Here is a 24,969-nt window from a genome sequence, read left to right on the forward strand (position 1 = left end):
AGAGCTGAGGACTGCACGCGATGAGGAGAAATGAGGAGAAGAAAGAATAATATGTACTGAGATGGATATGTGAAAGGGGAAAAGGCTGGCGGTGACCCAGGGTGGCTAGAGGTAGAGAAGTAGCGGCCCAAGGGTTGGCTGCTTGCCCTGCGCCAAGCTGAGATTTCTTCAGGGTGAGTGGAGGAGCCTCGACGGCGTTTCTGTCAGTGTTATAAGCAGACATCAAGAGTGGAGAGCTCCACCAGGGTGCCGCTAGCACCTAGTCTTGGCAGAGGCAGCGGAGGCGGCGAAGGCTCCGCCCCTCGTTTCTCACTGCCGCTTGGCCCCGCCCCTTCTCTCCTAACCCCGCCCCATCCCGGCCCCCGCCGCTTCCCACCTCCCTTCCTGTCGGCTCTCCTGGTTCCTGGCTCCTGCTAGGCTCGGCAGTATTGGGAGCGCGCAGGCGCGGCGTGCGGCTCGTAAGGCGCGGAGTAGCGGAGCGGGACGCGCTGTGAGTGTGGCGGCCGCGCGGGGCTCCTAGCGGGAAACGTGGTTTGGGCCGAGCGTCCCAGGAGGGCTCGGGGTCTGTCGGGGTTACTTCGGTCCTATGAGGAGAAACTAGCCAGGCGTGCAGGGGCGTTGGTGGCAGTGCCGCCTGAGGGTGTCGGACCCGGGCCGCGTGGGGAACAGAGTGCATGGTGGCGGGAGTGAGCGAGGGTGTGTTAAGAGGAGAAAAATTGAAGGAACGGGGTTCAGAGGCTGAAAGTCCGCACACGGGCTAGCAAGACCGGGAGGCTTGCCAAGGGTGCTGGAGGGTGTCCCAGCTTCAAGTTCAGTCCCCCGCTTGGTGCCACGAGCGGCGTCCCAGGCTCCTTTCCTCCCGCGCTACCTTCTCCGGGTGCAGAGTTGCCAGGAACGTTCCCGTAACAGGGGAGAGGATTTGGGGGATGTGGGCTGTCTGCCCAGGCTAGTGCCAAGGAGGGCGTGGCGTTCGTGTGACTTTCCTTTACCCCACCCCCGGGAATGTGTCCCTCTTCTGGTCCATTGTGCTCGTGGACATTTTAACAAAGGCTATGACTGTTTTGTAGGCTGTGGCGGGTGACGGGGTGGGAGGTGCGTGCGAGGTCGCGCGGTGCAGCCCTGGGGGACGGGGGAGATGGGGGGCCCTGCGTTGGGGGGGAGTGGAAGAAATGGGAAAACCTTCCTGTTTCAGCTTTTTCCTTCTTCCTGGTCCACTCGCTGATTTTGATCACTAGTAGGAACAGACCCAAGAGGGATATGACTGGAAATTAGTGTATGTGTTTGGACTTTGGCCACAGCCATTGGTTTTGTGATTGTGCTGTTTGTGTGTTTCCTGAGTTCCTTTAGGAGAAAAGTGAAACTAATGGAATTTGAGAGGAACTAATTGAGTAAGAGGGTGGAAAGGTGGAGTGACAAAACTTAGAGCTAAATTATTGCCTTTTGATAGTCCATAGTATAAAGCCAGACTTTGAAGGATGTGAAGATGTGCAAGTCAGGGTAAGTGAAAAGGTGGTTAGGGTACTGTGGATTTTCAGTCAAGATTGGATTATTGGGCATGTGTGTAGGTGTTGCCATCAAGTTATTGGGCAGATTCACTTTAGAACCTTTAAAAATGATATTAAGGAGACAAAACACTAGGGCAAATATTGTAATATTGGATAAGGCTCCATAGGCTTTCATTTTGAAATTTAAAATCTTTTATGAAAAATAGCATTATGTGTCCTAAGCATAAATGTTGATATTGTTGCTCATTTGTTTTAACTTATTACAACAAAACAAACTGAACTTCCTTCTCCTCCACCCCTTTCCCTTGATTGTGAATCCTGTTTTATAAACATTTACTTTCAGATCTGAAGTATGTTTAAAGACACAATCTGTCCTCCACCCCCCCCCGCATGAAGTGAATAGAATTTCTTCTTGTTTTATTGTTACTTTATTCTTTCTTTTCCTTTTATTTTAAGTTTTATGCAGCTAACATTACCAAATTTGAGGAGTGGTGGTGGTATTAGGGATGCTCTTTCTCTTTTCCGGTGGTGCCTGATGCACTCCTATTTATCCTTCCAGACTCAGCCGAATTTACTTGGAAAAATTTGCCAACTTCTCCAGAATGAATTAATCACTACCTTTTCTGTTAAATTGGTATCACTGGCCTTATTTCTTTCTTGCTACTAGAACCTCAGTCTTCTGTGTTACCCAATACCTACGGCTACCTGGCATGTGGTAAGAACCTAATAAACTAACTTACAGTTAGATGTTAATAAATACTGTTAGAGGCCGGGCGTGGTGGCTCACGCCTGTAATCCTAGCACTCTGGGAGGCCCAGGCGGGCGGATTGCTGGAGGTCGGGAGTTCGAAACCAGCCTGAGCGAGACCCCGTCTCTACTAAAAATAGAAATAAATTAATTGACCAACTAAAAGTATATATACAAAAAATTAGCCGAGCATGGTGGCACATGCCTGTAGTCCCAGCTACTCGGGAGGCTGAGGCAGTAGGATTGCTTAAGCCCAGGAGTTTGAGGTTGCTGTGAGCTAGGCTGACGCCACGGCACTCACTCTAGCCTGGGCAACAAAGTGAGACTCTGTCTCAAAAAAAAAAAAATAAATAAATACTGTTAGAAAGATAGTAATTCATAGTGCATAAAGTTAACCCTTTGCACTCAGATGTTGAGTGTGACTCAACACGGTTAAGTAGAATAAAGGAATCGAGAAAAAAGCAAGTGAGTGCAAAGGGTTAATGGGATAGTAGAAGAAATTCAGAATACTGAAATTATATTTAATATTTGAGCAGCATTATTTGGGATATGGATAAGGAATAAGTATGGAAATATGTTCTCATGTATTAGTTATACTTTATCCTTCTAAAGGTGCAAGAACTCTGCAGATAAAGAGAAAATGGGGATCAAAAAAAGCCCAAGTTTTTCTAAAGGCCAACTTCTGATACTGAAACTACTGAAAAGCCAACTTGTAATATAAAATTAACCATTTGTAGAAAGACACAAAGAGGGTATTGCTATAAATTAGGAAGTACTATAAATGAATCAAGTTTGCCAGATGGTATCCTTTGAAGGCTAATATAATTAAAGAAAGCTGTTACCTAACCAGTTGTGTTGTACTTCTTTTAGATCTTAAGGTAGTTTGAGCCTTTAGTTACTGGGTTACTTTATGTTACAGTGTTCTCTGACAGGCTTGGTCTGAACTTTTCTGCTAACCTGTGTTTGACATCTCTCTTAACTCCACCATCATCACTGGCCTTCCAGTCACATCTGGCTCATAACAGAAATTATCTCCCTCCTGCTCCTGCCAGATTCACTCAATCTCATTACCCCCACCTCCAGCTTTCATCTCCTGAGTGGATTTACCTATTGGAGAAAATATTATGAGCAAATGATCACTCACTTTATAAAAGAATGGAATTGATTCTTTGGTTTAAAAATGAGCCAGGATTGGCTACTTAGTTGAGATTTCTGTGCCTGCAAAGAAATCAAAGAAACTATTCTGGCCATTAATAGTAGGTGTCTAGTAGGCTATACCACCTAGGTTTGTGTAAGTGCACTGTATGATGTTTGCATAATGACGAAATCACCTAACTACAAATTTTTCAGAACGTATCCCCATCTCTGTCATTAAGTGATACATGACTATATTAAGAGCTTATAATGCCTAGCACATACTAATGCTTTAAAAATGGTAGCTATCGCAAGAATGGAAGAATGGGCTCCACATGTATTTGCCATCAAATTGGCACTAACCAATCAATACTATGTTGCTCACACGGTAGTGATATTCTTCAAGGATTGGGGGATTGGGGGTGGGTAAACTCACAACTAATGGACACAGTGAGCATTGTAGTGGGGAAAAGGCATGCCTCAAATCATGGTTTGGGTGTGGCAAAGTCCTATCATGTAACCAAAATGTTTGCACCCCCATAATATCCTGAAATTAACAAAAATGGTAGCTATTATTTGTATTTGCTGTTTTCTTTTCTTTTTTTTTTTTTTTTGAGACAGAGTCTCACTTTGTTGCCCAGGCTAGAGTTAGTGCCGTGGCATCAGCCTAACTCACAGCAACCTTAAACTCCTGGGCTCAAGCAATCCTTCTGCCTCAGCCTCCCGAGTAGCTGGGACTACAGGCATGCGCCACCATGCCCGGCTAATTTTTTCTATATATATTAGATGGCCAGTTAATTTCTTTCTATTTATAGTAGAGACGGGGTCTCACTCTTGCTCAGGCTAGTTTTGAACTCCTGACCTCGAGTAATCCGCCTGTCTTGGCCTCCCAGAGTGGTAGGATTACAGGTGTGAGCCATGGCGCCCGGCCTGTATTTGCTGTTTTCTTGTGAGCTTCCATTATTTCAGTAGCAATTAACTTCAGAATGTGGATACATTAACATCTCCCACCATGTTGAAGCTCCAGTTCTGTATTTGTAGATTCCTCCCATGTATCTCCAACAGGTTGCTTAAGCATAGTGGTTCTCAAATTTTAATATACACATTAGTGACAAGAATGCATACATTTCTAGGCCTCCCTCCCAGAGTTTCTGATGTTTGGGATAGAACATGAGAATTTCCATTTCTAATAAGTTTCTAAATGATGGTGATGCTGTTGACCCTGGGAAAACACTGAGCAGCACTTATTAATATCTAGATGGCATTCAGACAAGTTGGTGGGGAGGAAGGGAAAGGAGACCAAAAGACCAAACATTCATAGAAGAGCAGAATGCACTTAAACCTGGTAGTGTCAGATATACTGTAAAATGTGGAGAGTATAGGACTGAGAGAAGACACTTGGGTTTGATGACCAGGAGGTTTTCTTTTTGTTTGATTTTGGTTTGTGTCAGGTGCAGAGGGTTGATTTAATTATACTCCTCAGTTGGTGGCATATTATATTGTCATTTGTATGACCAGAAAAACATCACAGGTATTTAAGATAATGCTCCTTAATGTGGTATGCCTCAGATTCTCATAGGGAGTTGTTTCTACCAACATACTATGTTTAATGCCCTGCCCTTCAATTTAAACCTATCAAATTGGGATTTCCAGGTATGGAATGTAGGCATGAAAAAAATTCCCTAGTGAAGAACCACTTCTTTGAGCAATGGTGGTCAGGATGTGGAAGCAGTGAAAATAAACTACTTTGTTGGTAAATTGTTGGTGAAAGGAGAATGGAAGAAAACAATTGGAGTTTGAAGGTTTTACAGGATCAAGAAAATGGGAATGTGTAAAGAGAGGTAAAGCCTGCTGGAGCTGGGGAGTGATTGAAGGTATAATGGTAAGAGGATATAATTGATGGAATAGAATACTGGAGCAGGAGAGGAGAGTATGGAATTAGGGGCACCCAGAGAAGAAAGAAGAAAATGAATGAAAACAAAAATAAACTACCATAAAATTGGTACTGATTGATCACTTATGTGCACATATGGAAATATCATTCATTGGGTATCAGGGAGCGGGGGTGGAGGGGATGGGTACATTCACATCTAATGGGTGTGGTGTGCACTATCTGGGGGATGGACATGCTTGTACCTCTGACTGGAGCGGTGCAAAGGCAATATGTGTAACCTAAATGTTTGTACCTATATAGTAGTCTGAAATTAAAAAAAAAATAAAAATAAATACATGTGAAGGTAGATGTGGGAAAAGCTAAAGAACTCTCTTTAAAGGAGGTTTGTTAGCAAACTACTATTCTTCATAGAAGCTTGAGTAGTCTGTGAACTCTAAGTAGAATGGATATTTTTCAAGTTTAATAATGCTAGCAAATAAATTAGTAATTTCAGCTATTCCAACTACCTGTAATGGTTACACAATTGTATTTTTCCTCAACTTTTCTTATTTAGAAAATTTTTTGAAATTAAGTCTAGACATGCTGTTTTGTAATGCTATTGCTTTAACACTTGCCATACAACTGCTGTATCCTACGTTTTATATGGTTTTTTTCACTAAATTATTCAACAATTATTTGTGTGCCAATTGATTGCCAAGCACCATTCTGACCACTGAGTGTTCAACAGTGAATAAAGCAGTTGTATTTTTTTGTAAATTTCTGTCTTCAGGAGCTTACATCTTATTTGAAGGAGGCAGATAGTAAATAAAGTAAATAAGTAAAATATAGGAAGTATAAGATATATATAATTATTAGTATACATATACACATACATACTTATATTAAGACATATAGTGTTGCATTCTTTGGAGAGATACAAAGCAGGGAAGGTGACTAGGGGAGCACCAATAGATATTTACCTATAGGCAGATAGGATGTGTTAGAGGGTAGTAATGAGGGAAGACTTTGTTGTTAGGGAAGGCCTGTAGGAGATGAAAGAATCATTTGTTTAGAGGAAGAGCTTTCTAAACATAGAGAAAAGCAAGTGCAAAAATCTTGAGGTGGAACCTTTTTGAGACTTTTTTTTTTTTGCTAAAAATAGCAAAATAGTCCTTATGGCTAGAGCAGCATGAGTGAGGAGGGGTAAATAATAAAACACAGGGTCAAATAAGCAAGAAGGGGTGTGGAAGGGTGGGAAGATCCTGTAAGGCTATTCAGATTATCATGGGAGGACACTATTTGGTGAGAAGGAAAGCCATTAGAGGCTTTAAAGAGTGGTCTTCTATGATTTCTGTTTTATAAGGATGATCTGGGTACTATGTGGAGAATAGATTATGGTGGGGTGAGAACAGAAGAGAGACTAATTAGAAGAGAGGCTATGTGGGCTTGGGCTGAGGTGTGGTGTAATGATGGAGGTGATGATAAATGATCAGATTTCCTCGTGTTTTGGAAGTGGAATGTAACAGTAGATGAAAGTCAAGGATGATGCCAAGGATTTTTGACTGAGCAACTGGAAGGACGGAGTAGCCATTTAATGAGACATGGAAGATTGCAAGAGGAGAAAGTTTCTGAGAGGGAATATCAAGAATTGAGTATTGGCTATGTTGAGTTTGAGATGAGTATTTGATATTTGGGTAGAATTCAGGGTATGTATGGGTAAACAGGAAACTGTAGTAATGGGTCACATCATTGTAAGGGAAGAAAAGCCATTCCATTGCTTTTTAAAAAACTAATAAACTTTATTTTTTTGAGCAGTTTTAGGTTCAGAGCAAAATTATAAGGAAAGTACAGAGAATTCCCATATACCCCTTGTCCTGACACACAACCTCCTGCACTATCAGGACGTCTTGTGCCATAGTGGTTCATTTGTTCCAGTTGACAAACCTAGATTGACACATCATTATTACCTAATGTTCGTTGTTTACATTAGCATTCACTCTTGGCGTTGTACATTCTATGGATTTGGACAAGTGTATAATGACTTGGATCCACTATTATATTATGATACAATGTAATTTCACTGCCCTAACAATCCTTTGTATTCTGCCTATTCATTTCTCCCTCCCTCCAGTCCCTGGAAACCACTGGCCCTTCTACCATCTCCATAGTTTTGCCTTTTTGAAAATGCCGTATAGTTGGAATCATATAGTATGTAGCCTTTTCAGGTTAGTTTCTTTCACTTAGTAATTTGCATTTAAGTTTCTTCCATGTCTTCTGATGGCCTGATAGCTTATTTCCTTTTAGTGCTGAATAATATTTCATTGTCTGGATGTACCCCAGTTTATCCATTCACCTACTAAAAATTTTTTTGGTTGCTTCTAAGTTTTGGCAATTATGAATAAAGCTATTATAAACATCCGTGTGCAGTTTGTGTGTGTGTGTGTGTAGAAGTAGATTTTCAATTCCTTTGAATATCAATGAGTATAATTGCTGGATTGTATGATAAGAGTATTGTAGTCTCCACTTATCCAAGATTTTGCTTTTTGCAGCTTAAATTACTCAAGATCAACCATGGTCTGAAAATATTAAATGGAAAATTCCAGAAATAAACAAGTCATAAGTTTTAAATTGTGTACCATTCTCACGTGATGAAATCTTGCACCATCCCACTCCATCCTGCCCAGGACATGAATCATCCCTTTGTCCAGAATCTCCACACTGTATACACTACCCACCACAATTAGTCACTTAGTAGCCATGTAGGTTGTCAGATCAAAAAAACAATGTATTACTATCTATAGGGTTAGGTACTGTGTGAGATTTCAAGCATCCACTGGGGGTCTTGGAATGTATCCCCTTCAGATAAAGGAAGACTACTGTATGTTTAGTTTTGTAAGAAACTGACAAACTGTCTTCCAAAGTGGCTGTACCACTTTTATTCCCACCAGCAATGAATGAGAGTTTCTGTGGCTCCACATCCTCGCCAGAATTTGGTGTTGTCAGTGTTCTGGATTTTGGTCAATTTTAATAGATATGTAGTGCTATTTCATTGTTGTTTTAACTTGCAATTTTCTAATGACATATGAAGTTGATTATATTTTCATATGTTTATTTGCCATCCATGCATTGTCTTTGGTGAGGTGTCTGTTGGGATCTTTTGTCCATTTTTAAATCAGGTTGGTTGTTTTCTCATTGCTGAGTTTTGAGAGTTGTTTATATATTTGGGATAATAGTCCTTTATCTGATATGTCTTTTGTAAATATTTTCTCACTATCTGTGGCTTGACTTCTCATTCTCTTGACAGTGTCTTTTGCAGAGTAGAAGTTTTTAACACATTAACTGCCATGTGAGTTGTATTTAACTCACACTAGTTTTGAGTCTGAAGCCTCGTGAAGCATATGTAACTCACATGTTTCTTTACCTTTGGAGCCGCAAGAACTATTTTTCAAGTTGCATAGAACTCATGCATAGAAAACAATAAAAAATAACAAACTTTTCATTAAATTAGTAAGGACCGTTTTGTTTTTGAAGTTTTTATTTTATTTTCATAATAAAACACAGTGGCCCTAAGGGAAAAATTTTTTTCTCTAGTGTGGCAGTCAATGTGTTAATTCTAAAGAAGTCCAGTTTATTAATCCTTTCTTTTAAGAACAGTGTCTTTGGTGTTATAACTAAAAAGCCATCACCATGTCCAAGGTCATACAGATTTTCTCCTTTGTTATCTTTTAGGAGTTTTATAGTTTTGTATTTTACATGTAGGTCTATGATCCATTTTGAGTTAATTTTAGTAAAAGGTGTAAGAAGGTCTGTATGTAGATTTATACTTTTGCATGTGGACATCCAGTTGTTCCAGCACCATTTGTTGAAAAGACTATCTTTTCTTTACTGTATTGTCTTTGCTCCTTTGTCAAAGATCAGTTGACTATATTTACATGGATCTATTTCTGGGCTCTCTGTTATATTGATCTATTTGTCTATTTTTTGCCAATACAACACTGTCTTTATTACTGTAGTTTTATAGTAAGTCTTAAAGTTGGGTAGTGTCAGTTCACCAACTTTGTTCTTCTACAATATTGTGTTGGCTATTCTACGTCTTTTGACCCTCCATATGAATTACAGAATCAGTTTTTTTTTTTTTTTTTTTTTTTTGAGAAAGAGTCTCGCTTTGTTGCCCAGGCTAGAGTGAGTGCCATGGCATCAGCCTAGCTCACAGCAACCTCACACTCCTGGGCTCAAGTAATCCTGCTGCCTCAGCCTCCTGAATAGCTGGGACTACAGGCATGCACCACCATGCTGGGCTAGTTTTTCTGTATATATTAGTTGGACAATTAATTTCTTTCTATTTATAATAGAGACGGGGTCTCGCTCTTGCCCAGGCTGGTTTTGAACTCCTGACCTCGAGCAATCCGCCCGCCTCGACCTCTCAGAGTGCTAGGATTACAGGCGTGAGCCACCGTGCCCAGCCAGAATCAGTTTTTTGATATCCACAAAATAACTTGCTGGAATTTTAATTGAGGTTGCATTGGATTTGTAGATCAAGTTGGAAAGAACTGACATCTTGAAACTATTGAGTCTTCCTATCTATGAAAATGTAATATATTTCCATTTATTTAGTCCTTTGATTTCCTTCATCAGAGTTTTTTAGTTTTCCCCTTGGAGATCTTTCTTGTTCATTACTGATATATAGGATAGTGATTGACTTTTGTTTATTATCCTTATATCTTGCAACTTTGCTATCATCACTTTTTAGTTCCAGTTTTTTTTTTTTTAATCAATTCTTTGGGATTTTCTACATACACAATCATGTCATCTGTTGACAAAGAGTTTTATTTCTTCCTTCCCAATCTGTATACCTTTTTTTTCCTGTTCTTGTTTTATCACATTAGGTAATATTTCCAGTATGATGTTAAAAAAGGGTGAGGAGAGTGGACATCCTTGCCTTGTTTCAGATCTTAGATGGAACACTTCAAGTTTCTTAGCATTAAGTGTGATGTTAGCTGTAGGTTTTTTTTAATAGATGTTCTTTATCAAGCTGAGGAATTTCCCCTTTATGCCTAGTTTGCTGAGAGTTTTTATTATGAATCAGTGTGGGATTTTATCAAATTCTTTCCTGCATGTACTGATACCATCATATAAAATTTCCCTTTTAGTCTGTTGATGATTTTGGATTCATTCATTAGTTTTCTAATGTTGAACTAGCCTTGCATACTTGGCGTAAATCTCACTTGGTCATGATGTATAATTCTTTTTATGTATTGGTGGTTGCAATTGTTAATATTTTGTTGAGGAATTTTGAATCTATATTCATGAGAGATACCGATCTGTAGTTTTCTAGTAATGTATTTGTCTGGTTTTGGCTTTAGGGTAATGCTAGCCTCATAGTATTTATTCCCTTGACTTCTCACTTCTGGAAAGCTTGTAGAGGATTGGTATAATTTCTTCCTTAAATGTTTGGTTAAATTCAGCAGTGAAATTCTTTGGGCTTGATGCTTTCTGTTTTGGAAAGTTATTATTATTTCAATTTCTTTAATAAATATAGTCCTGTTCAGATTATCTGTTTATTCTTTTGTGAGTTTTGGCAGATTGTGTCTTTCAATGAATTGGTCTATTTCATCTAAGTTATCAAATTTGTGGGCATAAAATTATTTATAGCATTCTTTTACCATCCTTTTAATGTCAATAGGGTCTGTAATGATGTCCCCTCTTTCATTTCTGATAATAGTAATTTGTGTCATGTCTCATTTTTTCTTAATGATCTTGTCTAGAGACTTATTCAATTTATTGATCTTTCCAAAGAATCAGCTTTTGGTTTCATTGACTTTTTTTTCTATTGATTTCCTGTTTTCAATTTCATTGATTTCTGCTCTGATTTTTATTATTTCTCTTCTTCTACTTAGGATTTAATTTGCTCTTCTTTTTCTAGTTTCCTAATATGAAAGCTTAGGTAATTAATTGATTTTAGACCTTTCTTCTTTTCTAATGTATGCATTCAAGCTATAAATTTTTCTCTAAGCACTACTTTTGCTGCATATAAGTTGCAATAAGTTGTATTTTAATTTTCATTTAGTTCAAAATATTTTTAAATTTCTCTTGATTTCTTCTTTGGCCTATGTGTTATTTAGAGGTGGGTTGTTTAATCTCTATGTATATGAGAGAATTCCAGCTATCTCTGTGTTATTGATTACTAGTTTAATTCCATTGTGGTCCGAGAGCAGACATTGCATGATTTCTATTCTTTTGAATTTGTTAAGGTGTGTGTTATGTCCTGGAATGTTATCTATCTTGGTGAATGTTCCATGTGAACTTGAGAAAAATGTGTAATCTGCTATTGTTGAATGAATTAACTTATATATATCAATAATATCCAGTTGATTGGTAGTGTTGTTGAGTTCAGTGGTCTCCTTACTGATTTTCTCCCTGCTAGGTCTGCCCATGTCTGTTAGAGGGGTGTTAAAGTCTTGAACTAAAGTAGGAGATTCATCTATTTCTCCTTGTAGTTCTATTAATTTTGCCTCATGTATTTTGACACTGTTGTTAGGTGCATACACATTAAGGATTGTTTTGTCTTCTTGAAGTACTGACCCCCTTTATTATTATGTAATATCTCTCTCTATCTGTGATAATTATCTTTGCTCTGAGGTCTGCTCTGTCTGTCTGAAATTAATATAGCTAACCTTGCTTTCTTTTTATTAGTGTTAGCATGGTATATCTTTCTTCATCCTTTTACTTTTAATATACGTATCTTTACAGTTAAAATGGGCTTCTTCTAGACAACATATAGTTGGGTTTTGTTTTTTAATCCATTCTGACAATCTCTCTTTTAATTGGTGTGTTTAACACATTGCCAAAATGATTATTGATTTAATTGCATCAATATCTACCATATTTGTTACTGTTTTTTGTTGCCCTCATTCTTTGTTTTTATTTTTGTCTTCAATACATTTTCTGCCTTTTGTGGCTTTATTTTTTAATTTTTTTAAATTTCAGTTTTAATTGAGCATTTTTTTTTTTTTTTTTTTTTTGAGACAGAGTCTCGCTTTGTTGCCCAGGCTAGAGTGAGTGCCGTGGCGTCAGCCTAGCTCACAGCAACCTCAAACTCCTGGGCTCGAGTGATCCTTCTGCCTCAGCCTCCCGGGTAGCTGGGACTACAGGCATGCGCCACCATGCCCGGCTAATTTTATATATATATATCAGTTGGCCAATTAATTTCTTTCTATTTATAGTAGAGACGGGGTCTCGCTCTTGCTCAGGCTGGTTTTGAACTCCTGACCTTGAGCAGTCCACCCGCCTCGGCCTCCCAAGAGCTAGGATTACAGGCGTGAGCCACAGCGCCCGGCCTTAATTGAGCATTTTATATGATTTCATTTGTTTCCCTTTTTAACATCTCAATTATGCTTTTTTTTTTTTAACTTTTTTAATGGTTTCTCTAAAGTTTGCAATATATGTTTACAGCTTATCCAAGCTCATTTTCAAGTAACACTGTACCTCTTCATGGGTGGTGCAAACACCTTGTAATAAAATATTCCTAATTCCTACCTCCTGTCTCTTTTATTATTGCTGTCATTCATTTCATTCATATATATATATACACACACACACATATATATGTATGTCTGTCTGTATGTATGCACCAGACTGGAAACTAGAGGTCCTCTTTTGCTTTTATTAAGACTTTGACCACATAATTATTTCTAAATATTATGCAATTTTGCCTATTTTGAACTTTATGTAAATGGAAACCTGCAAAAAAACATACTTCTTTTGCTCAACATTACATTTGTGGGATACATCCATTAGTTTGATGCTTCTCAAACACTAATGTGCACATGAGTCCCCTGGGGATCTTGTTAAAATACAGGTTCTGATTCTGGGGTGGGCCCTGAGATTCTGTCCCATGTGATGTTATTCTTCCACAGACAATTCTTGAAGTAATAATAAGACTGTAGTTTATCCATCTTCAACTGCTTAATATGCTCTAAATGCCTCAGAAAATTTATTATATACATTTTCACCTTGCAGAGGAAAGAAGTGGGACACTGCCCTTTAGTTGTCTGCCAAGTATTCTTTACCAGAATTGGGAGCTAGGAAGAAACAAATTATTTCATATTAAAATGGGCATTGTCATTAGTATACTAAACTAAAGGTTTGGGTAAAATATTAGCAAGATAGCCCTGGAACATTTCTCACATTGTCTTTTTAGTTGTATGCAACGTTTTGCCGACATTTTTCTGTACGGGTCATTTTGAGGTAAAGCAAATTTAAAAAGGACAAATCAATATGTTTGTGGTGTGTGTGTGTGTGTGTGTATGTGTGTGTCTACTCACTTAAATATGTATGGGAGTAATAGACAAGATATAAAGCTTTCTCTTAGGGCTTTTGACAGGAAATATTAGCTCCTGGTTTTTTGTTTTGATTTTTTTTCTTATTCAGGGCTTGGAAGACAACTCCTATGTATTGCAACACTTTTCCTACAATGGCAAAGTGATTTGGTTATCCCGAAAACCTGGGGGACTGTGGAAATAATATTGTCATTGCAAGTTGACTTTTGTCTCTTAAGGAAATAACTTTGTATACATCAAACCTTAATTCAGCCTTTATTGAACACCTTTGATGTGTAAGGAGTATGTGTGCTAGCTTTTAAAAATTTATATAAATTTATGGGATACAAGTACAATTTTGTTACATTCATAGTGGTCAAGTCAGGGCTTTTAGAGTATCCGTCACCTGAATAATGTACATTGTACCCACTGTGTGTGCTAGCTTTACCCTTTGTGAATTAGAGCCATAAATACTTTTTAACAATGTCATTGGGCATAATGAAATGAGAATCAAAGTGGCATAGGGCTAGGCTAATCACAGCTCTTAAAAATGCTCAATAGTTGCTTTGCTTTCTCCATTATTGTGTGGCAATAATTGGTGTAATTATTTTCAAGCTTATTCAAATACTGATGATGAATTTTTGATAGCACTTATTATCTTCTTAAAAGGCTTGTCAATTAAATGGACTAGAATTAAAATAACAATTTGGACTCCTAGGCACATTTTTCAGTGCCTCAGAATTTAGAACCTAGGATTTCTTTAGGAAAATGTGTTATATTTTTAATCCCTGACTTGGAGTAAGTTCCCTGTGTTCTATTTCTTCCCTTCTTTCAAAACTGTGTCTTGGAAGATGTGTGTTGTTTTCTGCAGTCCTAGTTAACCAAATGCCTCCTTTTTCAGTGACAAAGCCTTGTTATGCAAAGCACTTTATGTTCTATGAATCTTCTCCAATCTGTCTCCAGCGTGCCTATTCTTTGTTGTTTGGTTGCTAATGTTATGCATTCCAATTTTGTAAAAAAAAAAATCTATATGAGTAACTTGCCACAATAATCCTTTCTGACATGTTTGCTACAGGGAGAAAGCAGAAAAAGTCAGAAATATAAGCCTAGTTTTAAAATTGCTCTCACTGCAAAAAACCAAAAAAAGTTAAAGGAATATATTCCAACTTTCTTTCCCTGTATTAGTATTATTTATGGGACCAGAATAATTACTTTGGCAAAGATATATTTACTTTCCTATGTAATTTTATCCTGCTTCAGTATCTCGCTTATTTTCCCCTGAGATTTATCAAGAAAATATTATTATTGATGTAAAAAAACCCAAATTTCTTTCTTTAGGTTCATAAGCAGTCAATCTGAAAATACAAATGTTTTTGTCGCATTAAATAAGAACTATAGTATAAAAACAAACATGTTCTTTTAATTTGTAACTTTCTTTAACTTAAAATGCAAATGTTAGATATTAATAATTACTATTAGTATTTTCTTTATATTTTATTCTCTAAACTATGAATGTTTAGCCAGTTTATAGAATTGACTTTTGCAAAGTTTCAAATAGTCCCTTCCTACTGCTATTTTCATAGTTCAGGGTGCATTACTTCTTTCCTAACACTGTCTTCGTATCTGTCATATCCTTTTAAACTATTCTCCTTAGTCATTTATTGCCTGTCCTTAACCCAAATCTGTCCCATTCACAGGTACTGAAAGCTTCCAATCTGGCAGGTACTTGCCTTCACAGTGCTAGAAAGCCCTATCCACCCCCCCCCCCAGACCAAACTGTTGACTCTCTCAAAGGTTGTATGTACCTAACCTTTCTTCTAGTTTTCTTTTTGAGTTCCTTATTTGAATTTCAGTTCTTTTTTTAAAAAATTTTTTTAGAGATGGGGTCTTGCTCTTGCTCAGGCTGGTCTTGAACTCCTGAGCTCAAAGGATCCGCCTGCCTCGGCCTCCCAGAGTGTTAGGATTACAGGCGTGATAAATTTCAGTTCTTTATCTTTTAACTTGGGCTAGTTCTCTGCAAGAATCTCAGCCTCATTGACCAGGTGTCAGAGCATCCATATTGTCTTTGTGTACTTGGTTTCTGCCTGATTCCCAACACTAGGAATCGGGATGCTGAATATCTCTAGAAACCTTGCCATTAGAGTGGTCGGACCCTAGTATACTTCAGCTGAGCTGACCAAAGGAAAAGGATCTTAGAGCTTTTAGCAGACCAGCAAGGGGCCTGGGACAAATCCTGTGTAGAATAGGGTTTTGCTTTTTTTTTTTTTTGCCTCTGGGACCCAAACACACCCTTGATGCTCTCCTTCACAGGAGTCTATTTGTTATTCAGAAGATTGCCCAAATTATTTTTTCTTTTCATCTCTTAAGCAACTCCGAGCCATATGGATTATTTTCCTTAATGATAATAACAACAACAATAACAACCCTCTGTGTTGTAGCAGATATTTTATTTTTATTGTTTTTTATTACTCCGCAGGGTAGGTATATGACATTTATCACCACTTTACAGTGAGGATGCTGCAGTACAAAGAGTTTAAGTGCCCAAAGTCACTTTGGGGGTATATGGTAGACCTGGAATTCAAATCAGCTTTCTGTGATACTAAAGCTTAGAGGTTTTTTCAGAAGGCTCCATTGCATGAAGCATGCTTTTGGGGTGTCTCTTCCCAATCTCAGTTTGAGTCTCTAAGAGAACTTGGAACCGTGATTGACTCTAGGAACTCCTGGAAATGTGGCCTTCTGGATGTTTTTTATGTTAATAGCTGAATTTTTTTTGTACTATAGAGCAATGGACCATGTTGTATATACTTGCTTGTATAGAATTGCATTGCACAAACATCAAGATTGATGATTTGTACCTGGTTTCTGAGTTTTGGTTACAATGGTGGTCACATTGCAGGTATGCCTAGATGACCAGCTCTCCATAAAAGCCACGAATGCTGAGACTAGTGCTCTTCTACTCTTCCCCAAGTAGAGATATTCTGCACATGTCCCTGTATTTCACTACTAGAGAGAAAGCATGTATAAAAAGCCTGTGTCTGACCTTGCTGGATTCCCCCCAATGCATATCGTTTGCCTGCTGCTTTTACTCTGCACCTGTTGCTATGATAAATTTTATTCTTGAGTATAACCTACTACTGTTGAGTCCTGATGAACCCTGAACTTGAGGGGTCCTATATCCCCCAAAACTATATTCTAATTAATTCTATTATGGTCATAGAACATACTGTATATATGATTTCAGTTTTTCTTTAAAAAATATTGAGACTTGTTTTATGGCCTATAATATGCTTTTTTTTTTTTTTTTTTGTTAAGTGTACCATGTCCACTGAAAAAAGTATGTATTTTGTTATTTTTAGGTATATTATTCTATAAATACCAATTAGGTCAAAATGGCTAATAGTGTTCAGATCTTCTATGTCTTGCTGATTTTTTTTTTCTTAGTTCAGTCAATTGCTGAGACAGGAGTGTTAAAATCTCTAGTTATGATTATGGAATTGTCTATTTCTCCATTAATTCTTATAGGTCTTGTTTAATGTATTTTAAAACTCTGTACATTTGGTATGATGCTTTTCTGTTGAATGACCCGTTTATCATTATGAAGGGTCCTTCTTTATCTCTCATAATACATTTGGTTTTTTTTTTTTTTTTTTTTTTTTTTGAGACAGAGTCTCGCTTTGTTGCCCAGGCTAGAGTGAGTGCCGTGGTGTCAGCCTAGCTCACAACAACCTCAAACTCCTGGGATCAAGCGATCCTCCTGCCTCAGCCTCCCCAAGTAGCTGGGACTACAGGCATGCGCCACTATGCCCGGCTAATTTTTTCTATATATATTAGTTGGCCAATTAATTTCTTTGTATTTATAATAGAGACGGGGTCTCGCTCTTGCTCAGGCTGGTTTCGAACTCCTGACCTCGAGCAATCCGCCCGCCTCAGCCTCCCAGAGAGCTAGGATTACAGGCGTGAGCCACCGCGCCCGGCTTATACATTTGGTTTTGATATTTGTTTTCTGATATTAATTGTCATTCCAGCCTTTTGCTAGCTCTCTGCAGGGTATATCTTTTCCATTGATTTATTTTTAATCTGTCTGTATATTTATATTTCAAATGAGTGTCTTGAAAATAGCATATAGTTGCTTTTTAAAATTTTTACCTTTTTTGACAATCTCTGCTTTTTAATTAGAGTCTAGTCCACTAATCTTTAATGTAACTACCACTATGGTTAGGCTTAGGCCTAACATTTTATTTTTTTCTACATCTCCTCTGTTTTTTCTTCCTCTCTTCTTCTCTCTTGCCTTTTTTCTTAGTATTTGAACATGTTTTTAGAATTCTGAGAATTCTGTTTTCTTTTTCCTATTGATACTTTAGCTCTTCCTTTTTTTTTTTTTTTTTTTTTGAGACAGACTCTCACTCTGTTGCCCAGGCTAGAGTGAGTGCCATGGCGTCAGCCTAGCTCACAGCAACCTCAAACTCCTGGGCTCAAGCAATCCTCCTGCCTCAGCCTCCCGAGTAGCTGGGACTACAGGCATGCGCCACCATGCCCGGCTAATTTTTTTCTATATATATTAGTTGGCCAATTAATTTCTTTCTATTTATAGTAGAGACGGGGTCTCGCTCTTGCTCAGGCTGGTTTCGAACTCCTGACCTCAAGCAATCTGCCCGCCTCAGCCTCCCAGAGTGCTAGGATTACAGGCGTGAGCCACCTCGCCCAGCTCTTTTTTTGTACTATTTTTATGGTGGCTGTCCTAGTGATTACAATATGCAGCATAACTATTCACAGTCCACTTAGTTAATAATGTACTACTTTAAGTAAAGTATGGAAATCTTACAAACTTATAGGCCTACACCTGTCCTTTTTATTAGAGTTATTATACATAAAACACATTCCCCCTTCATATCACACAAGACAGTATTATCATTTTAATTTTAAACAATAATTTGCTTTATAAAGAAATTAAGACAAAAAAGCAAAAAATAATCTTTTGCATTTATTCAGCCATTTAACATTTCAGATGTTCATTTATTTTTAAGTATCTCAATTCTATCTGTTATCATTTCCTTTCTATTTAAATAATTTCTAGCATTTCTTTTTTTTAAAATTTCTTTCTATTTTTATTTCAGAATATTATGGGGGTACAAACATTTTTATTACATATAAGCCTTTGCCTAATCCAAGCCAGGGCTATGAGCTTGCCCTTCCCTCATACAGTGTGCACTGCATCCATTAGTTGTGAGTCTATCCACCCTCACCACCCCCCTCCCAGTTGACTGGCACCCAATGAATATTACTTCCATGGGAAAACTGGATAACCACATGAAGAAGATTGAAACTTGATCCCCACCTCTCACAAAAATCAACTCATGATGGATAACAGACTCAAACCTAAGGCATGAAACCTAAAGAATTCTAGAAGAAAATGTTGGGAAAACTCTTCTAGACATTAGCCTAGGCAAAGAATTTATGAAGAAGACCCCCAAAGCAATCACAGCAGCAACAAAAATAAATAAATGGGACCTGTTCAAATTAAAAAGCTTCTGAACAGCTAAGGAAACTATCATTGGAGTGAATAGACAACCTACAGAATGGGACAAAATATTTGCATGCTACATATTGGGGTTAAAGTGTTCTGGAGGGTATGTCTACACACATATAAACTATAGAATTCATCAAAATATAACTTGCAACTCTTTTGACTTTTGGCTCATTATCCTTTTGTTAATGTACATGTAAGAGATTACGTGAGGTCTTGATATCATTTTGGTAAATTACAGGCTGTACTGTAGCGTGCTATTTAGTGTTTAATGGGAATGAGATCAAAGAAACCATGTTGATTTTTCACTAAAATTTGAGATTTGGCGTTGACTTGTCAGGGTAATTATTATAAAAGAGATGTAGTGTTACAACAAGTGTTACAGTGGGTAATCCTGAGGACAAACCAAGTGTCCCACTGTGTGGCAAAGGGAGAGTTGGAGAATCAAAGTTTATTTGCTGGCGGGCCTCACCACCAAATTCTGAGCACTGTCTACCTGATTTTTCCCACTTTTATTATGTTGGGGTGGTTTGAGGGGTGGGGTACCAGGTGTAGGTTAGTTGATGTGTCAGATAATAGGTTAATATTATGTTGATGCTCCAGGCAATAGATGTAGTGTTATGCTGATGTTAGGCTTAGACTAGTTGATGGGCCAGGAAACAGGTTAGTATTATGCTGATGTGGGTCTTCCCTGAGGGCTGGGCATCTCTGGTGCCTGATGCGCCAAGTAATAGATGGGGGTTTCCCTTATCAGTAGTATGGAACTATTTCATTAGATTAATCCAAGTATTCAGCTTCATAACTTAGAAACTCCCTTTAGTTCTCTTCCCTAGGCCTCCATTTCCTCAGTGATGTAGGCAGACGGAGGAACCCTGAGAAGGCTTTGGACTTCTGGGTTCACTAAGGAACTGTGGTAGCCATCTTGCTGTAGTTGGCTCTACTGACCTGTAGCTACAGATCAACCTGTATGCAGCCTCTTTTTCCCTCAGGTAACCTGGTTGAAATCCAGTGCTCCAAGCTGCTTTAAGGCTTTAATTGCATGAGTGAGCACTGAAAATGTGAAAAACAATTTTAGACCAGAATAACAAGGTGAGTAAGGCCAAAGAATGTTTTTATGGATATTCATGCATGTTGCCAGCAGGATTCAATATTTTTTCCAGATGATTTTTAAGTATTCATTTATCATTTAATGGGTTTTTATTTGATTCTTCTGAGGACCTGGTTGCATTCCTGTTGATTGTGTCCTGACCACATTAATTACCACTTTGTCTTACTCTCATATTTCTGAGGTAGATGAATATTTCAATTGAATGGGAGATGAAATGCTATATTTTCAAAGGACTTTCCTCATGTTTCATAGTGTCTGTGTGATAAGAGACAGGGAGAAAGTCTTTTTCAGAATTGGCAGCACAAAGTATTAGAATCCTATAATACTCATACGAAGTTTGGTGAAATGCTTGGCCAAAGAGAATTTTATCCTCAAACTAGTAACTAAATTGGTTTGTGGAAGGAACATTTCCTAAAATTGACTTTCCTTGGTAGCTAAAGCTGCAGCTAGACATTTCAGAAGCAGTTTCCAAGGAGGTGAATAGATGGTGAGGTAATTTTCTTAAGTACTTGGATCCTGATTGTCTCCAGAGGCTTTGAAACTGTGAGTTACACAATAGGCTGATTTGATTTCCTGGGATCTTAGCCAGGTTCGTAATTGCACTGAAATTTTTAATGATCACAGATGACAGCATGATGTCCTTCTTTTTATTCTAGGAGTGAGGTAATTTCTACATGATAAGGAACAAGAGTATATTTTAGTTTGGAAGACTTGGAGGATCAGACGTCTTTTAGGCCTGACATGGTGGTATATCTGAGATATAGTTATGTAGCCACTGAGTTGTGACTACTTGATTTGTTTAGATAGCATTGAAAATGTCCATTAGACTATAAGCAGCGTGAGGGCAGACTTTATGTCTATTTGGTAATCCATGAGTCCTGGCAAAATAGTTGTTGGTGGTAAGTCCTTATTAATTTTTGTTGGAAGAATGGGGAGTATATTGTAATGTTCTAGGTTTTCTTATTTATTTATTTATTTATTTATTTATTTATTTATTTATTTATTTATTTATTTATTAATTATAAGAATAGAGGTAGTAGTATTGGACAGGAGTCAAGATAAGATATTCCTTCCCTTCTGCTCCTGGCAAGCAAGTCTTCGTTTTTCAAGACTCTCAAATGTCACCTTATCTGTGAAGCCTTCATATCTTTTCTAGGTGCAACTGATCTGACCACTATTCCCTTAATATATTCTTTACTTCTTTTACAGCATGTGTGACATGTTCATTGCATTTTTTTTTTTTTTTTTTTTGAGACAGAGTCTCACTTTTGTTGCCCAGGCTAGAGTGAGTGCCGTGGCATCAGCCTAGCTCACAGCAACCTCAATCTCCTGGCTCAAGCAATCCTCCTGCCTCAGCCTCCCAAGTAGCTGGGACTACAGGCATGTGCCACCATGCCCGGCTAGTTTTTTGTATATATATTTTTAGTTGGTCAATTAATTTCTTTCTATTTTTAGTAGAGACGGGGTCTCGCTCAGGATGGTTTCGAACTCCCAACCTCGAGCAATCCGCCCGCCTCGGCCTCCCAGAGTGCTAGGATTACAGGCGTGAGCCACCGCGCCCGGCCTCATTGCATTTTTAATCTCTGTCCATTTCTATCACAATGGAATGCTCAATTATTATTCATCTGCCTATTCCTGGTATATTAGTAGGAAAGTTTTCAGCAGCAAGTAACAGGAAAAGCAATTAATGGAGACTTAGATAAGGATGAAATCATGTCACAGAATAAGTTTGGAGATAGTCCAAACTATCTCCAGGTGTGTTTAAGGATGCATATCTTTCTGTTTTTCTAACCCACCCAGCTTAACATGATTCTCATCCTCATGACTGTATAATGGCTATACTCCATGCCTCACATCTGTATTCCATGTAAAAAGAAAGAGGGAAAATGGCAAAAGGGTTTTCCAAATGTATGCCCTCTTGAAAAGAAGACTTTTTTTCTTATATCACATTCATCAGAACTGGGTTACATATGGCCACCCTTAGTTGCAAGGGAATCTGAGTACTTTTCAAGCCCTTATACTAGAGAAAGGCAGAGGGAAAAGGCATTGTGGATAACATCTGGGTAGGTAGTCTACAGTATCATGTTCATGATTAGGGCCTCCCTCAAAAATATCCTGGCATGTCCTATTAACTGTGTCAGACATTTAACATATTTTAGCAGTAGGCTCACTATCTTAAATCTCAAGGACAAAATCTGTTTCTTTGCTATTTCTTCAAATTCTTTGTATCTCCTTTAAAAGTGTGGTCTGGCTCAGGGTTTCAAATTAAACTTTGGGCATTTCCAAGATGAAGGATATGGTCAGAGGTAGAAATAAGCAATAGTACAAGAGAATATGATTTCAAGAACTTGGCCCCAGCAGTATGGAAAACACTTAATTCTATAAATGATAGATTCCATAAATAATCTATCTGCTTCCTAAGATTCTGTGATTTCTAGATGCTCTTTAGCTTTCAATTCTTTCTTCCTTTTGTGAATTGAATTTGATAGGGAAGGGTATAGCATTTGATGGGTTCCCTTATTTGTAGTGTGAGTTTGTTTAATTTCTGTATCAACATAGAGTGCCTGGTTATCAGTGAGATACTCACTTTAAGCTGGTTGGGATGAAGCTGAGGGCAACTGGAAACCCTTAGGATCCTTTAATACTTGATGCTACCCCTTGCTCTTAATTTCTATTGCCTTCTTAGTGCCATCTTTCCCATGATTCATGAGTTTAAATGTGTTCTTTACTGCATTCTCTAGATAGTTGTAAATTTTAATGTCTCTTTCTTTATCTGCACACAGAACATTTGTTTTCAGTCCTTATTACAGCAAGAGGAAAACCCTGCAGTGGTATGACAAATCCCTTTCCTCAGAGACCAAGCTTTTCTCCATAGGCTTTCCATTCAGTTGTTCTTGGAAAGGAAGGAGCTTTTCTGAAGGCCTCTCTATTTTTGAATTGTTTCTAGAAAATTTATGTCTGATTTGGTAGAGGACATAAATTGTGGTCCTCACTTTTCCCTTGAGGGCCACAAGGAAGAGCCACACATGTAAAGATCCTACTAAGAGGATAGTTCTTTTGGGTAGAAGTTTTGTCTTTTTTGAGAGATAAAATGTTCTTGTGTGCTTTTGAACTTAGAACAGAAAGCACACAATTTTAACCAAAAGTTATAAAAGAAGAGATACAGCTTGCCCATACCTACATTATATATTATGCATTCAACCTTACTGGTGATCAAAAAATTGTAAGCTAAAGCAATATGATACTACTTTTCACTTACTGGATGCACTACCTTGAAAAAGAAAATGCTAATATTCATTACTGACAAATGTGGGGAATACTGTAGGTAGTTTTTTTTTTTTTAATTATAAAAGTTCAGCATACAAAAAGAGAAGTCAGTATAATAAAAACTTCTATGCTATTATTTTAAATATTTTTAAAACTCAATTCTCCCTAATCTTGTTCTCTTACTATCCCCCTTCTTCCCTCACTGCCAGTCCCTCCTACTGCCAACTTGAGGCAACAGCTCTCTGTAAACAAGCACTCTTGTACACTTATGATGAAAATGAAATTGGTATAAACTTTCTGGATAGCAAGTTAGCAATAATTATCATCCTAGAAATTTAATCTCAGAAAATAATAAGAGATGTATATAAAAATATAGGTGGGTAGGTACATTTATCAGTGTTATTTAAATTTTTTTCATTGTTTTAATAAGGAATAAGGGACTTTTTTTTTTTTGAGACAGAGTCTCACTCTGTTGCCACTGGCTAGAGTGCTGTGGCATCAGCCTAGTTCACAGCAACCTCAAACTCCTGGGCTCAAGTGATCCTCCTGCCTCAGCCTCCTGAGTAGCTGGGACTACAGGCATTTGCCACCATGCCTGGCTAATTTTTTCTATATATTTTTAGTTGACCAATTAATTTCTTTCTATTTTTAGTTGAGATAGGGTCTTGCACTTGCTCTGGCTGGTCTCGAACTCCAGAGCTCAAACGATCTGCCTGCCTCGGCCTCCCAGAATGCTAGGATTACCGCCATGAGCCACCGTGCCCAGCCTATGCCTATCAGTGTTATTTATAATGAAAAAATGGAACCATCCTAAACGAACACTGTTAAAAGAAAAACTTTAGACAAATTAAATTTAATAGAGTTTTAGCAAAGAATGATTACGAATCAGGCAGCCCCTAACCCAGAAAGGGTTTAGAGAGACTCCGGCACTGCCGTGTGGTCAGAGAGAATTTATGGACAGAAAAAGGAAAGTTGATCAGATCCCATTTGTTTATTTTTATTGCTGTGGTGATTGCTTTGGGGGTCTTCTTCAAGAATTCTTTGCCTAGGCCAATGTCTGATAGGGTTTTCCCAACATCTTTTAGGATTCTTAAGGTTTCATGCCTTAGGTTTAAATCTGTTACCCATCTTGAGTGGATTTTTGTGAGAGGTGAGAGGTAGGGATCCGGATTCATTCTTCTGCATGTAGCTATTCAGTTTTCCCAGCACCATTTATTGAAGAGAGATTCAAAAGCTTCTGCACAGCCAATGAAACTGTCATTAGAGCAAATAGACAACCCACAGCGTGGGAGAAAATATTTGCTCTCTACACTTCTGATAAAGGTCTAATAACAAGAATCAATCTAGAACTCAAAAGAATTAACAAGAAAAAATCAAACAACCCCATCAAGAAATGGGCAATGGAAATGAACAGAAACTTCTCCAAAGAAGACAGAATAATGGCCTGTAAACATATAAAAAAATGCTCAACATCTCTAATCATTAGAGAAATG

At 38.0% G+C, this 24,969-nt stretch overlaps 1 protein-coding gene across 1 annotated transcript in view; it reads left to right on the top strand.

Moving 5' to 3' along the window:
* The first annotated feature begins 355 nt into the window (after positions 1-355).
* The window catches only part of PRRG1 (proline rich and Gla domain 1), a 95,573-nt gene continuing 70,959 nt past the window's right edge, over positions 356-24,969 (top strand). The window contains exon 1 of the mRNA XM_012736659.2: positions 356-490. The gene's annotated coding sequence lies outside the window, so the exon portion shown is untranslated. The remainder of the gene's footprint in view (positions 491-24,969) is intronic.

This window comes from Microcebus murinus, chromosome X (genome assembly GCF_040939455.1).
Source record: "Microcebus murinus isolate Inina chromosome X, M.murinus_Inina_mat1.0, whole genome shotgun sequence".
NCBI classification, from domain to species: domain Eukaryota; kingdom Metazoa; phylum Chordata; class Mammalia; order Primates; family Cheirogaleidae; genus Microcebus; species Microcebus murinus.